The 15,195-nt window shown below is 43.3% G+C and overlaps 1 protein-coding gene across 1 annotated transcript in view; it reads right to left on the reverse strand.

Moving 5' to 3' along the window:
• Nucleotides 1–15,139, reverse strand: part of ATP7B (ATPase copper transporting beta) — a 73,978-nt gene extending 58,839 nt beyond the window's left edge. Inside the window, exons 1-2 of the mRNA XM_036101330.2 lie at nucleotides 14,946–15,139; nucleotides 14,519–14,623 (exon numbers count right to left, since the gene is read on the reverse strand). The gene's annotated coding sequence lies outside the window, so the exon portion shown is untranslated. The remainder of the gene's footprint in view (nucleotides 1–14,518; nucleotides 14,624–14,945) is intronic.
• Nucleotides 15,140–15,195: the final 56 nt, after the last annotated feature.

Raw genomic sequence — 15,195 nt, forward strand, 5'->3', positions numbered from 1 at the left:
TGCAGGGAGATGGTCAGCAAATCCTGTCAGTTCCATCTTTAAATACATCTGGCATCCAGTCACTTCTCAGTACCCCCCACTATAGCCCTGGTCCCAACCACCAGCACCTCTCACCTGCACTATTCAAACAACCCCCCTAAGTAACATCTGGCCTCCGTCCTTGGTCCCTAAAGTCTCTTCTCAACACAAAAACCAGAGAACCCCCTTAAGGGGAAGTTAGATGACTGCAGTTAGCTTTTCAGCCAATCCTCACATTGTTCACCCCTCACTCACTCAGCTAAAACCATTCCGATCCTGCTGTTTCTGCAACAAAGCAAGGCTTGCCCCCGCCTCAGGGACTCCCCCCACCCCACACTCTCTGGGGCTTAAAAACAACCCTCTCCCAACACCCCTTATCCAGATGGCTCACTTCCTCACCTTCTTTAGGTCTTTGCTCAAATGTCACCTTCTCTGTGGCTTGCCCCTAATTACCCTATTTATATATATATTTTTTAAGATTTTATTTATTTGACAGAGAGAGACACAGCGAGTGAGGGAACACAAGCAGGGGGAGTGGGAGAGGGAGAAGCAGACTCCCCGCTGAGCAGGGAGCCCGATGCGGGGCTCGATCCCAGGACCCTGGGATCATGACCTGAGCCAAAGGCAGACGCTTAATGACTGAGCCACCCAGGTGCCCCTACCCTGTTTATATTTCAAACACTCCCACTCCCTATGGTCCTTTCCTGCTTATTTTTCAGAGTACTCAACTACCACGTGATACAGTAATATATATTTTACTTGTTTAAGGGCTGTCCCTCCATCAGGATGTAAGTTTCCCAAGTACAGGACCCCCGTCGGTTTTCTTTATTCCCCTGTATTCCCAGCACTACAGCAGCGCTTCTATTTAAGCTTCTCGGTAAATATTTGCTGAATGAAAGACTGAGAAAACAAAACAAAAACAACTGACATATTTGCTTGCTGTAAAATAAAACACGGACTGCTCAACTTTCAAACAAGTATCCAACATTCAGAAGGTGCCCCATGCAAACATGGCTCTCTTCTCCCTTACTTATTCCTTTCCCCCTCCAAGCCAACAGTCTAAACTCAATTACTACTGAGAACAGGCACTGACCTTGTTAAAAAAACAAAATTCAACTGAGTAAATTTGAAGATTTAATTGGCTTTATTAAACGATCCATGCATGGGGCAGCGTCGCATTGACCAAGCAGAGGGGTGCTCCCAGGAGGTGTACAAAATGGAAGATTTTAAGGGAAGGAGGGTGGGGCATGAAAATTGTAAGAAAGAGAAAACATTGTTTTAGGCAAGATCACCTTCCCTTAGGGGTTAGAGCAGAGGGTCTTACTATGCAGATTTCCTCATCTTCCTTTAGGGGATGGAGAAGACCCATGTGACAGATTACCTCATTGGTGCTTATCAGAAAACTCCTGACTAACCCGTTAAGAGTTGTATTTCTGCAGGAGGTTGAAACTGCAATTAGATTAGGTATGAAACCCTGGTTTATAGTCTTGGGGACTTAACCTAAGTGATGCCATTTTGATCCTGTGGTTTTCTTTTTAACATGCTCCACCTAAATAAGGCAGTTACTCTTGGGCTCCAGAGTTTCCAAGAGAAGGTAAGTAGCTGGAGTTTTACACAACAAAATCTTCTAATTTAAAAATGCTGAAAACAGACACAAAGTTCTGGCCAAGGAAATATAAGAAAAAGCTGTTTGTCAGGGCTCCTGAGAAGGCTCTCTAAAAGAGTGGGTTGGTCCTTACTCCTTCCTCATTTATGCTGTGTGTAACATGGATTAGAGGGCTGGAGTCTTGGCAGCCATCTTAAAGCCATGAGGTATCAGGAAGATGGGAGTTGCATCCTAGCTTTCTAGAGCAGAGAGAAAAGAAGTCTGCATCCCTCATGACCTTGGAGATGCCACACCAACCCGGGACGCATGCCTCTAGACTTCACTAACAGCCATATTGCTTTGGATTTTCTATTATCCATAGCCAAACATAACATAATTCTAATACAAGTGTCAAATGCAGTAGAAGGGTAGGGACTTCTGGCATGGCCGTATAAGCTGTGCAGATCAGCTCCCCAGTGAAACTGGTGAAAATTATTTTAAAGAAACCAAACAAACAAACATGGAAAGGCTCGGGAAATGATGCTAAAGACGTATAGCAAATGAAGAAACATTTATTCAAGAACACCTCCTAAAATTTGGTAAGAACAGTAAGAGTCTATGCTGTTTGAATCAAGACCACACTCCCTCCCCTCTCTGAACTCAGCAAGGTGGAAACTCCACTTGACTGGTGCAGCCAAGAACACAGGGATCCCTCTCCACCCAGCTACCAGTCAGTGGGCTTTCTTCCCAGGAGGGGCAGGGCATCAGCACTTCTCACCCTGTCCATCTCATCCTGATGTGGAGGCTAAATTGTAGGCTAATGCAGCCAAGACGTAGAGGTTCCCTTCTCCCATCTAGTCCCCACTGGTGTACGATGGCTCTACCTTGAGCATGGTGCACCCAGAATATGGGGCCCCAACTGCCCTTGCCCAGACTAATAACGTGGTAGTTCCAAACCAAGAGAGGAAAACTGAGCAGAACTGAGGGTACTGCCTGCCCCTTGGCCCCGCGAATTCCCTTCCCCAAGCACTCAGCTCCTGAAGAGGGAGAATCACTCAGAGAGAAGTGTGACATTGTCCCCATTTCCAGCTCAAGCCTTGGCTCAGAAATTCTGCCTGGGTGAAAGGCAACTGGGAGGAGATTGGTAGATCAATTGGACCAATGGGCTAAATAAACTATAGGCTGGCCAGTTTGCTGGAGTAGCAGGGGTGGTGAGGGGGAGAGAGCCAGGGAGAGAAGGCCTGGGATCAGAACAAATCTCAAAACACTGAGCTCAAGAACATCCCATTAAAGGGCGGTGGTGATGAGGAAGCAGCAGTACCCAGAATTGTCTAAAATGTCCAGTTTCTACCAAAAAATTCTGAGACATTCAAAGAAAGAGAAAAGTATGATCCATACACCAGGGGGAAACAAAGCAGCCAACAAAAACTGCCTGCGATTGCAACTGGATGTAGGATTTAATATACAAAGACAGAAACCATTAAAACCATTTTAAATAAAGAAAGGGATGATGACAATGTTGCATTAAATAGAGAATATCAATAAGGAGATAGGAAGTATAAAAAAGAACCAAATGGAAATTCTGGAGTTGAAAAGTATAGTAATTGAAATGAAAATTCACTAGTTGGGTCCAACAGTAGATGAGAACTGAAAGAATTAGCCAGCAAGAAGAGATCAAAGAGATAATGCAATCTAACAAAAGAGAGGAAAAAGGAATGAAGAAAACTGAATAAAACCTCATGAAACAGGGGCGCCTGGGTGGCTCAGTCAGTTAAGCATCTGCCTTGGACTCGGGTCATGATCCCAGGGTCCTGGGATCTAGCCATGCATTGGGCTCCCTGCTCAGCGGGGAGCCTGGTCTCCCTCTCCAGCTCCCCCTGCTTGTGCTCTCTCTCTCTCTGACAAATAAATAAATAAAATCATAAAAAAAAAAAAAGGCAAAACAAAAATCAAGAAACTGAGCCCCATAGGGTTAATGAGGTTGCAACTAGCAGAAAGCTTAAAGCTTGTTTCTCAGAGAACTGTTTCCCCCTAATCAGCTATTGTGTCTTTTCAGACCCCACTATCAAATCCACTTGTGGTCTCTGCAGAAGCCTGGACTCAAGGTCAACTGATGTGGTTCCAGCCTATGAACAAGCAAGGCCCTGCCTTCCTTACCCAAGATAAGGAGCCTAAGACCCCCTCCAGTTTATACCAGCCCTTGGAGCATGCCCACACCCCTTCTCCCTGTCCTAAGATAACGTCCTGACATCAGGGGCTGAATTTTATCTCATTCTGGTATTGTCTACCCCTAAAGTGAACATGGGACATATGTTACATACATGTTTGCTCAGTGCACACACTGCACCATTCCTCATGAGTAGTCAGAAGTTTCCCAGCCCTTTTCATCAATATGTATATAATCTCAACCCCTAAAGGTTATAAAAAACTTGTTCTGTCCCCCTTCAGGGAAGTGGGTTTGAGGCTTGCCCTCCCATCTCATTTGTCTGCCTCTCAAATAAACCCTTTCCTTGCTGCAAACCTGTCTTGGTGATTGGCTTTGCTGCGCATCAGGCAGCCGGGCTTGGGTTCGGTTACACTCATAGAAATTTGAGACACCATGGCCTACACCAACATATGTGTAATGAGAGACCACGAGAAAGGAACAGGAAAAATACTCGAAGAAATAGTGACTGAAAACTTCCCAAATTTAATGGAAAAAAAAAAAAATAGCCTACACATCCAGAAAGTTTGATAAACTTTAGATTCAAAGACACAATTAGACTAAAAATAAAAGAATGGAAAAAGATGTATCATGCAAACAGTAACCGTAAGAAAGCTGATGTGGCTATGCTGATAAACAAAACAGACTTTAAAACAATGTTACCAGAAACAAAAAGGTACATTTTATAATGATAAAAGTTGCCACCAGGAAGATATAAAAATTATAAACATATACATCTAATAATAGCACATAAAATACATAACAAAAATAACTGACAGAAATGAAAAGAAAAAAGACAATTTCCCAGTGACAGTTGGAGACTTCAACACCTACTTTCAATAATGAACAAAACTGTGCAGAGTGTCAACAAGGAAACAGGTAATATTGTGATTTATTAATAAGAAATACATATTTGGGGGGCGCATGGGTGGTTCAGTTGGTTAAGCTCTGCACTCGGCTCAGGTCATGATCCCAGGGTTCTGGGATCAAGTCCCGCATCGGGCTCCCTGCTCAGTGGGAGCCTGCTTCTCCCTCTCCCTGCCGGTCCCCCTTCTTGTGCTCTCTCTCTCTCTGTCAAATAAATAAATAAAATCCTTAAAAAAAAGAAAAAAAGAAAAAGAAATATATCTTTGGTCCCCTAAAGCCCTTGGAATTTTCTAAGTGATGTGAGATTAAAGTTCTCTCTCAGACCTTGCCCACTATAGCACTTCCATCTGGCTTCCCTGAGTTCTGTGAGTCACTCTAGCAAATTAATTGAAGGAGGGGCTTGTTGGAACCTCCATCCTATAGCTGGTCAGTCAGACGCACAGGTGACAACATGGACTTACAAATGGTGTCTGAAGTGGCAGGTAGGAGGGTAGTCTTGTAGGACTGAGCCCTGAACCTGTGGGATCTGATGCAATCTCCAAGTAGATAACTTAAGGATTAAGTTAAATTGTAGGACACCCAGCTGGCCGAAGAATTGCTTGGTGTGCAGAAAAAAAAAACCCACACACTGGAACTGGTATCAGAATTGCAAAATAGAAGACAGGAACAACACTATAAACCAACCAGACCTCACCGATATATACAGAACCCTCTACCTGGGAACAGCATAACAGAACCATTTTCAAGTGCACATGGAACATTCTCCAGGATATACCATATGCTAGGCCATTAAATAAATCTCAATAAATTTAAAACAGTGGAAGTAATGCAAAGTCTGGTCTTCAACCACAGTGGAATCAGAAATCAGTACCAGAAAGAAATCTGGGAAAACTCACAAATATGTGGAAATTAAACAGGACACTCCTAAATAACCAGTGGGTCAAAGAAGAAATCAAAAGGGAGATCAGGAAATACTTTTGAGACAAATGAAATGAAGACATAACATACCAAAATTTATGGGATGCACCTAAAGCAGTGCTTAAAGGGAAACTGATAGTTGTCAATGCCTGTATTAAGAAAGAAGAAGGATCTCAAATCAATAACCCAACCTTCTGCCTAAGACACTGGAAAAAGATGACTAAACTAAACCTAAGGAAGCAGAAGGAAATTATATTAATGTTCTAGTACTGCTGTAACAAAATACCGCAAATTGAGTATTAGAAATTTATTCTCCATAGTTCTGGTGGCTAGAAGTCAAAATTTTCCTTTTTGGAGCCCTGAAGGAGAATCTGTCCCATGACACTCTCCTACCTCCTGGTGGTTGCTGGCAATCCTTAGCATTTCTTGTTTAATAGAAGCATCACTCCAATCTGTTTCTATAATCATATGGTTTTCTCTTCTCTATGTCTTCAATGACATTCTTGTAAGAATAGCAGAAATCGGATTTAAGGTCCACCAGAATCCTGTATGTCTTCATCTTAATGTAACTAATTACATCTGCAAAGACCCTACTTCCATGTAAGATGACATTCACAGGTACGAGGGCTTGGGACTTTAACCTATCTTTTAGGGGACACAGTTCAACCCATGACACAAGAGAATAAAAAATTAGAGTAGAAATTAATTAAATAGAGAATAGAAAAATACAGAAAATTGTCGAAACCAAAAGCTGATTCTTTGAAAAGAGCAACAAAATTGATAAAACCTTTAGCAAGAATGACCAAGAAAACAAAGAGAGAAGACTCAAAGTAAGAGAATCAGAAATGAAAGAGGGGTTTATTATCACTGATCTTAAAGAAGAATTATAATGGAATACTAGATACAATTGTATGCCAATAAATTAGATATCTTGGATGCAATAGGCCAATTCTAGAAAGAAAAACTACCAAAACTGACTTAAGAAGAAATATACCATTTGAATCAACCTTCAACAGGATCTTGAATTAGTAGGAAAGCTTCCCAAGAAGAAAAGCCCAAGTTCAAACAGCTTCAACACTGAATGCCATCAAAGATTGAGGAAAATACAAAATTTTAATAAAGTCTTCCCCCAAAAAACAAACAAAAATAAAAGACAAAGGAACGCTTCTCAACTCATTCTATGCATGAAGCCAGCATTACCCTGATACTAAAACCAGTCAAAGACATCACAAGAAAACTGCAAACCATTATCTCATGTGAATATGGACATGAAAATTCCTCAACAATATTATAGGAAACCCAATCCAGCAACATATACAAAGATTACATGCTGCGACCAAGTGGGATTTGTCCCAAGAATGAAAGTCTGGTTTAACATCCAAAATCAGTTAATGGAATGCACCACATGGATAGAATAAAAATCAAAAGATGGTCATCCCAATAGACACAGAGAAAGCATTTGACAAAATCCAAAACCCTTTCATGATAAAAACACTCAAGAAACTAGGAACTAGGAGGGAACTTCTGCAACATGATAAAGGTTATCTATGAAAAACCCACAACCAACATCATACTTAATGGTTAAAGACTGGAAGCTTTTCCCTAAGATCAGGAACAAGACAAAGATTCCGTTTATATGAAATCTTCACAATAGGCAAATCTAAAGAGCTAGAAAGTAGACTAGTAGTTGCTTAGGCATGGGGATCATGGGGAGGCAGCTTCAGTGATAGCTGAAGGTGTAGGGTTTCTTTCTGAGGTAATGAAAATATTCTAAAGTTGACTGTTGTTGATAATTGCATGTATCTGTGAATTATATCTCAATAAAGCTTTTTAAAAAAAATATAGTAGAGAGACTATTAAAAGAAGAATCAGGGAGGATATGCCTTTGGCATTCATGGAAACCTAAACAAAAGAGGTTCCAGACAAGTGGTGAAACACTTGAACAGAAGTGGATAGAGTGGACAGAGTGCCAGTGTCCACCAGGAGATGGCTCATAACTACAAAATCCCACAAACCACCCAATATCCTTCAAGGAAAAAGGATAAATGATGCTGTATTCCCACAATGGCATAACGCACAGCAACGAATCTTAGAAACGCCACGTCTAGTGAATTAAACTACTGGGACTACACCAAAATAAAAAGCTTCTGCACAGCAAAAGAAACCATCAAAAAAACAAAAAAGCAACCTACCATACTGAATGGGAGAAGATATTTGCAAATGACGTAACTGATAAAGGGCTAATACCCAAAACATATAAAGAAGTTACACAACTCAATACCAAGAAAACAAATAATCCAATTAAAAATGGGCAGAGAACTTGAGGATTTTTTCAAAGACATACAGGTGGCCAAAAGACCCATGAAGAGATGCTCAACATCACTAATCTTCAGGGAAATGCAAATCAAAACCACAATAAGATTATCACCTCACACCTGTCAGAATGGCTAAAATCAAATACCCAAGAAACAACAAGTGTAGGTGAGGATGTGGAGAAAGGGGAACCCACGTGCATTGTTGATGGGAATGCAAACTGGTGCAACCACTGTGGAGAACAGTATGGAGGTTCTTCAAAAAAATTAAAAATAGAACTATCATATGATCCAGTAATTCCAGTACTGGATATTTACCTGAAGAAAACTAAAACACTAATTCAAAAACAGATATGCACCCCTATGTTTACTGTAGCATCATTTACAAGAGTCAAGATATGGAAGCAAACCAAGGGTCCATCCATACATGAATGGATTAAAGATGTGGTGTGTATTTGTGTATATATAAAAAATGGAATATTAGCCATAAAAAAGATGAAATCTTGCCATTTGCAACAATATGGATAGATCTAGAGGGTATATTGCTAAGTGAAATAAGACAGAGAAAGACAAATGATTTCACTCATATGTGGAATTTAAAAAATAAAACAAGGAAAAAAGAGAGACAAACGAAAAAACAGACTCTTAAATATAGAGAACAAATTAATGGTCGCCACAGGGGAGTTGGGTGGGGGATGGGTGAAATAGGTGAAGGGGATTAAGAGTACACTCATCATGGTGAGCACTGAGGAATGTAGAGAATTGTGGAATCACTATATTGTACACCAGAAACTAACATAACACTGTATGTTAATTATACTGGAATTAAAAATGAAACATTTTAATTTAAATTACATAAATAGATAACTTCCCTAATGTAATGTCTAATGAGAGAAGCTCGTACCAGAAGACTAAACACATTATGATAGAATTTTTATAAAGCTCAGAAACAAGCAAAAGTCAATAATGTATTGTTCAGGCATTCATATATATGTGATAAAACTTTACAAAAACAAAAACAAAAGCTGGGTTACAATAAACAAAAAACTGAGGAGGGTGGTTACGTCTAAGTGACGGGTGACACAAGAGAAGGAACAGGTAGATGGGTAGATGGCCATGGCACTGATAATATTCTCGTTCTTGGTCAGGTGGTAGGTTCATAAGCATTCTCTATTTTATTATGTTTTATAACTACATATATGGCTGCATACATTTCTTTTATGTTCAATAAACAGATAGGATAATAAAAGAAAAGCCTTAAAGCTAATGGGAGAGTAAGAAACATGCAAATGAAGACGATTCTTTCAGAAGAAAGGGAAGGGAGAAATAGTACAAGAGCTAATAATGGGAGACACAAAGTAATGGGAGAGATTTTAAAATGAAGGCAAATGGCATGAATTTATAAACCAAAAGGGAGAAGCCCGCAGAGAGGAAAAGACTGGAGGCGAGAAAAGAGATGACCAGTATGGGCTCCAGAACAGGTAGAGAAGAAGGGGCAGAGGTCAAGGGTACTCACAGAGAAGATGACCTTGAAAAGAAAGCAAGCCCGTCCTGAAACTAGATGAGGAAGTGAAAATAGATTGTAGATCTATATAAAATTTTGGAAGAAGGTGCATCGAGGTGGGCAGAAAGTGGAAGAAAACCAGACACAATGGTGTCAGTTTTCTCGAAGTAAGAACAGAGGTCATTTGTTGAGAATAAGGAAGGCAGAGATGGAGCACAAGGCTCACTGAGTCGCAAGAGGTTGACAGATAACAAGTGAAAAGCATTTGCAGGCACAGTTGAGATTAGAAACAAGAAACAGCCAGCAGCATCAACTGCGGGGTTGCCCGAATGTGCTAGCAGTCCTGTCCCTCCGCTGCAGAAGCTGAGAAAGCAGGCTGGGTGCAGCACTGCCCTGGGGCAGCAGAGGGAGAGGACCCGGGGCTGGGGTGAGGGGGGGACGGAGATGCCTCTGACTAAACCAGTCAATCTGCCAGGATAGCGAGACGCCACAGATTTACTGATAATAACGACAGCCTCGCTAATGGGCAGCTTTTAAAGCTCTTAAAACACACACACCATGGAGTTTAGAAAAAGAAAAAAAAAAATACAGAAAAGACTGACTGGACCGCAATATGCCAAAGATGTTAATACTGGTGCTCTGTCAGTTGTAAGAATAGATTTTTTTATTTCTAAAAATTAATAACCTGATGCAGCAAAAGCAAATAATGAAGGAAGTTTATAAATAAGCTAACAGTCATCCCAAGAGTGATAAGAGTAAAAGTCAATTTTCCCCTTTTGGGCTTTATTTTCCAAATCTCGCTTATACAATTAAATTACGTTTATAACAGTAACTTTTTAAGAATTCTAAGTGTTTCTAACGCCCTATGCTGAGTACTTCTGAGTTTCTGTAGGGACTGAGGCTTCAACACAAGTGCCGCATTCCAAATCCACAGATTTCACAATTACTGGTGTTTTTAAATCTTATTTACCATGTTGGTAACATCACAATAACAAGTCACTCTGCTTTGCCCTCTACTTTATCTCATCGACCTTTGATCTGCTCAGATTTTTCTCCTTTAACTTAGTTTTTTTTTTTTTTAAAAAGTCACACATTTGAGAATTTCACTTGGTAATGATTCTAATCCTAGAGATAAAAATAACATTGCACACCCTGGAACATGAACAGTCATCATGGCCCTGGGCCATCTTCATTCTTGCCATGAAGATAAATGTCAGATAAAGAAGCACTTAAAATCCAGCTCTCTTGCCCCCCTAGCTTTTTACCCAGTTCCTTGCCCCCGGCCCCACCCCCACCCCACCCCCAGCTTATCCCCAGTTACCTGTGTATCAACTACACTCTGTGTTGTTGCTAGTAGGACTACCATTGCCTCTGACACTCTGGACACCGAGGAGTCTAAAAAAAACCTCCTTTCTCCCTGACACAACAACTCCACAGGGAATGGGACTCCCAGTTCTTCTGTAGGGTCTCAGCCACCTTGCGTCTGGGTGGGCTGACCACTGGCAAAGGCCTCTAAGCAAGTCTCCAGCAGCTCGCTTCCCCATTCACCCTTTTCTTTGGAGGAGCACCTCCCACTGTTTTCCCAGGTTCCACAAACTCCCCAGTCTGTGGAATAAAGTCCAAAGGCCTGAACAACAGGGCCTCCCACCATCACCTTTCCAGCCCTGTCCAGACACTCAGGGCAAATCCATCTTTCCATTCCTATCCTCTGGACCTTTGCACATGCTGGTCCCTACCTGGGACGTCCCCGCCTTCACTCTTCTGCATGCCCGGCTGACACAGTGTTTCTCCTTCAAGACCTCACTCACACAACACCTCTTCTTAAAGTTCTTTTTGTAGCCTTCCTCCCAGGAAGGGCTGACCATTCTCACCTGTTGAGTGCTGTGCTGTGTAGCCACCTGGGACTGTCAGCTCCAAAAGCCTGGAGGCTGACCTCTATTCATCTTTGTGCCACTCTTGCACCTCTGTTCTGCTTTGGCCCAGCACCAGAGAAAGAGAAGCTGCTCCATGTTGGCAGAGTGAAGGCTGAATGACCCAGTCATGAACCACCACCTCCTTTCCAGGGTCACTGCTGCCCCAGACAGGCCTCTGAAGAGAAAAGAATGGGGGAGGGGTGGCAAGAGAGGGGAGGGAAGCATCTTGCTGTAATTCATTCATTCAAGAACGACTGTGGTACACCTCTTATTATGGGCTATGGGGAATATTTTTTTTTAAAGATTTTATTTATTTATTTGACAGAGAGAGAGAGAGACAGCTAGAGAGGGAACACAAGCAGGGGGAGTGGGAGAGGGAGAAGCAGGCTCCTGGCTGAGCAGGGAGCCCGATGCGGGGCTCGATCCCAGGACCCTGGGATCATGACCTGAGCCGAAGGCAGACACTTAACGACTGAGCCACCCAGGCACCCCTGGGGAATATTTTTTAAGAGATAAAAATCTGGGGGCTCCTAAGTGGCTCAGTCAGTTAAGTGTCCGGCTCTCGGTTACAGCTCAGGTCATGATTTCAGGGTTATGAGATCGAGCCCCAGGTTGGGCTCCTTGCTCAGTATGGAGTCTGCTTTAGATCCTCTCTCCCTCTCCTCCCTGCCCCATCCCCTGCCGTGCAAGCACTCTCTCTCTCAAAATAAATAAATAAAATCTTAAAAAAAAAAAAAAGATACAAACCTGGTCCCTAATTTCAAGAAGCAGAGTCACAAAAAAAGTAGCTACATTCAGATAAGTTTAAATAATTATATCAGACGGTATGACCAGGTGTCAAAGAAGTATGAAAGAAAATACTAACCTGAGAAAGTCAAAAAGACCTGGCTAGGACTCAATCCCAGATCTGCCTCTTACTACCCGTAGGACCTTGGGCAACTTTCTTCTCTCTGCCTCAGTTTCTGTAAAGATGAACCCTGACCTCGTATTGTACGCATCCTCTCCTCTCTGCTCCAGCCACTCTGGCTTTCTCTTACGGATCCTCCAACATTCAGGTCACTCCTGACTAAGGACCTTGACACCTTCTAGTTCCTCAACCTAGAACACTTCCCCCAAATCTGAACCATTCAGGTCTCTATTCATACAACCACCTCAGAGAATTCCCTGACCACCTGCCTACGAGTATCTCCCCTCCCATGTCATTCCTAATTCCCATACCCTGATTTATTCACAACGTTTATTAGTACCAGAAATTACACTGTTTACCACTTTTTTTTTAATATTTATTTATTTATTTGAGAGAGAGAGAGAGCAGGAGAAGGGGCAGAGGGAGTGAAGAGAATCTCAAGTCCACTTTGCGCTGAGCACAGAACCGACATGGGGCCAGATCTCATGACCCTGAGATCACGACCTGAGCTGAAACCAGGAGTTGAATGCTTAACCGACTGCGCCACCAAGTGCACCACAGAGGTGCCCCTTCGTTTACCCTTTTAAATTTCTGCATCTCCCTCTGGGGCATAAATTCCGTGAGGGCAGGGTGTTAGTCTCAGCTGGATCCCCAGTGCCTAAAATGTCTGGCACACAATAAAATACTAAAAAAATTTGTTAAATAAATGGTGATAAGAGGAAAATAAGACCTATATCAAAGGGTTTTGTGCACATAGGGGGGTATAAAGTACTTAATAGAGTGCCTAGTAGTGGTAAGCTCAATAATGCTGGCTAATACTATTATCTAAGGAATCCAGAAGAGGGTGAGGTCAACATTGGCAGAAGCAGTTACCAAAGTTTCAAGGAGAAAGCATCTTGAGCTTGATCTGGAAGGATAAGGATTTTTCTGATGGGTAGAGAGGTGGGGGCACTGCAGGGGTCTGGAAGTGTCTCCCCCTTTCTGAGCCATCCCTCACCCACATGTTCTTCACACCTCCATTAAATGCAGAGTCATCACACTAAGAATCACCAATCAGCCAGACTCTAACAATCCATTAATCCACTTACCTTTCATTGCTATACCACCAGAGCCCAAGACAGATTTCACTCAAAAGGGCACACAATAATGTTAACTTCAGAAATCTGTAGACCAGCAATTCAGGCCTACATGTCTATCCTAAGAAATACTCAAGAGTCAGCATTAGAAATCATGTACAAGGATGTCCACTACAGCAAGGCTTGCTGGGGGGTAGGGGGGAATTAGAAGCACCCAGAAGGATCACTCACAGGGAAAAGATGAACATACTATGGTATGCACATAGTATACATCCATATTGTACAGAGGTTAAACTTAACAAGGCAGATGCTTATGTACTAAACTGAAACAACCTCTAAAACACGGTTCTATTGAAAAGAAAAAAAAGGTTGGAGAATATACACTATGTGATCTCATTTATGTGAAACAAAACAAAAATCTTAAACCCACACACATACAAAATCTAAAGATTTCTCTGGATATATATACACACACACATTTTTTTTTAACCACAGTATTTTCAGCTCTTCAACACTATGCCTGAAACAGTAAGTTTTCAATAAATGTTTGCTGAACAAATGAAGACATATGTAAAACAGAAAAGGATTAGAAAGTAGATCTGCTTTTCATGCTCAATAATTCTGTACTGTTTGCATTTTTAAGTCACCGCGTTACTGTGTTGTGTAATTAAAATGAACTCAAAATAGTTCTTTATAAAAAAGAAAAGTTGCAGGGGGCGCCTGGGTGGCTCAGTCAATTAAGCGCCACTCCTGATCTCAGCTCGGGCAGGTCTTGATCTCAGGGTCCTGAGTTCAGTCCTCCTGTTGGGCTCCACAGGGGGAGTGGAGCCTACTTAAAAAAAAAAAAAAAGTTGCAGGACCTGAACACATCATAAAGAGATCCGCGCACTCTGAATAACTTCTCTAGGTAATTAATTTAATCGTTCTGGGCAATTAAGAGCTCTTACACAGCAACTCGACGCTCACTTTACATCTCCAGCTTCAGATCCCTTAACACAAAGATGAATGGAAAAGTGCTGGGGTTTCAATCGTTCCTGCAAACCCGTTAATGCCATGCCTTTTCTGAGGGTGCTCTTGCTACGATCCCCGATTCCCCTGGGGCTGGGGCTCTGACCGCCCTGCGGCCACGCGGGGCCGCAGAGAAAGGCCGGCAGGTGGGCGTGGAAAGTCCTCCAGGTAGGTGAGAGCACACAGCGCCGGGGGAAGGAAACTTACTTTCCGACTGGCCTCTTCTCTGGCTGTAATCTGTCTTTCCTGTTCAAGCAACCTCCTCCGGAGGAGCCAATTTCTTCTGTGATCGGCCCAGAGCCCACAGGTCACCTAGTTAGTGGAGGAGAAGCGGGGCGTTAAAACCCGGGGAGAAGAGGAGCGGGCGGTGGGTGGCATCTTGCGGCTCGGCTGTCTCACCCGGGGATGGGTCTGGGGACGGGCCGCTGCATTCCAGACCAAGGGGTCAGCAGCCCTCGCCCTACGGACTGGTTCAAAGTTGCGCGCCACGGCGCCCTGGCCCTTGGAGGAGGGGGGGGAGGCGCGCGGATGAGCGCCAGAGCGGAGGGTGGGCCTCGGACCCTCACTCACACCCCGAGGCGGCCCTGCCGGTGCCCCAGGCGGGAGCCGGTCCTCCCTCCCAGGTCTCCGCTACCTCGGGCCGGTGCGCTGCGGACTCGGTCTTCGGCCTCCGGCGTGTGCGGAGAAGGACAGGAGGGCGGGAGAGCGGCGCAGAGCCGGACCGGAGATGCAGATCCCAGGGCTCGCCAACCGCCGGCGGGGAAGGTGCGGCGTGGCGGGCGCCGGCTACGGATCCGCTCCGCACAGCTCCCTCTCCGATCCGCGCCTGGCTTCAGAGCGCCGCGGATCCCAGACGCTGCAGCAGCCGCGGGAGTGAACTCCGC

This window comes from Halichoerus grypus, chromosome 4, assembly GCF_964656455.1.
Source record: "Halichoerus grypus chromosome 4, mHalGry1.hap1.1, whole genome shotgun sequence".
In the NCBI taxonomy this organism is placed as follows: domain Eukaryota; kingdom Metazoa; phylum Chordata; class Mammalia; order Carnivora; family Phocidae; genus Halichoerus; species Halichoerus grypus.